Source organism: Amphimedon queenslandica, unplaced genomic scaffold, assembly GCF_000090795.2.
Source record: "Amphimedon queenslandica unplaced genomic scaffold, v1.1 AMPQUscaffold_4218_Cont23799, whole genome shotgun sequence".
NCBI classification, from domain to species: Eukaryota; Metazoa; Porifera; class Demospongiae; order Haplosclerida; family Niphatidae; genus Amphimedon; species Amphimedon queenslandica.
Window position 1 is genome coordinate 1 of NW_003555466.1, and position 1,499 is coordinate 1,499.

The following is a 1,499-nucleotide window of genomic DNA, read 5'->3' on the forward strand; positions in this document are numbered from 1 at the left end:
ATTACCCCAAATTTTTATTAAATTTTCTGATACATATTGATGTCCTCATGCTGTGTAGAAAGTTTGAGCTGATTCCAACTTCAATTTTTCAAGTTACGGCCATTTTAAAAAAGTGTCAAAATTCTGAAAAATACCCAAGGCTATAGCCCATGGTTTTTCTAAAAAATGGCTCCGAAATCACCCCAAATTTTTATTACATTTTCTGATAGATATTGATGTCCTAATGCTGTGTAGAAAGTTTGAGCTGATTCCGACTTTAATTTTTCAAGTTACGGCCATTTTAAGAAAATGCCAAAATTTTGAAAAATACCCAAGGCTATAGCCCATGGTTTTTTCCAAAAAATGGCTCCGAAATCACCCCAAATTTTTATTACATTTTCTGATAGATATTGATGTCCTAATGCTGTGTAGAAAGTTTGAGGTGATTCCGACTTCAATTTTTCAAGTTACGGCCATTTTAAGAAAATGCCAAAAATTCTGAAAAATACCCAAGGCTATAGCCCATGGTTTTTTCCAAAAAATGGCTCCGAAATCACCCCAAATTTTTATTACATTTTCTGATAGATATTGATGTCCTAATGCTGTGTAGAAAGTTTGAGGTGATTCCGACTTCAATTTTTCAAGTTACGGCCATTTTAAGAAAATGCCAAAATTCTGAAAAATACCCTAGGCTATAGTCCATGCTTTTTTTCCAAAAGATGGGTTCAAACTCACCCAAAGTTTTTATTACATTTTCTGATGCATATTATGATGAATAACTTAGCTACATGTACATGTACATGTATTTTCAATCAAAATTAAATGTAATTTTCATGAATTTTTTAGTTGCAACTAAACTGTTATACTACAAGGTGTCTTATGAATAATTACTTTCTTTCTTGCAGATTGCTACAACAAACTGAAGATTGTAAATCACTAGAAGTTGAGAAGTATCTCAGATCGTGCATTAAATCATATCCACACGTCCATTCAGTTTTATTTAAACAGTTAGTCCAAGTGGTTGCTGACACATCCCTAGTAAGTCAATAAAAAGTACAGTAACTATGATGATATTGTGTCTGATGAAATATTCTAGCATAATATATTTTGGTTATTTGCCAAAATAAAACACTCCTATTTTAACATGTGGATGCTCAATGAATGAAATTGTGACATTGTCAAAATATTAATTAATGTCATGGTTTATTAAGCATTTATAGCAGCCACTTCAGAGCTGTTTCGTAATGTGCACTTTATTTTATAATAATTGTATTTTTCATTGTGATAATAGGGAGATCAACCTACCACACTAACACAAGTGATTGCTGCCATACAAGGAAACAGAGGGTAAGTTTATAATGATAAAACAATATTAATAAATTATTTATTTTAATATTATTAAGAGCATTTGATAAAAACAATGATTATCTTTTTAATTAAATATTTTAGTTTTATTGATCAAGAATCATGTTCTACTTGTGGGACAACTTCTAAAAATGTTAAGAAATGCTCAAAATGCA

The 1,499-nt window shown here is 30.5% G+C and overlaps 1 long non-coding RNA gene across 1 annotated transcript; it reads left to right on the top strand.

Annotated features, from left to right (window-relative positions):
• Positions 1-890: 890 nt before the first annotated feature.
• On the top strand, positions 891-1,499 carry LOC109592702 (uncharacterized). Its single transcript, XR_002190505.1, has 3 exons — positions 891-1,017; positions 1,271-1,326; positions 1,429-1,499. It is a non-coding gene; the product is annotated as an uncharacterized LOC109592702 (long non-coding RNA).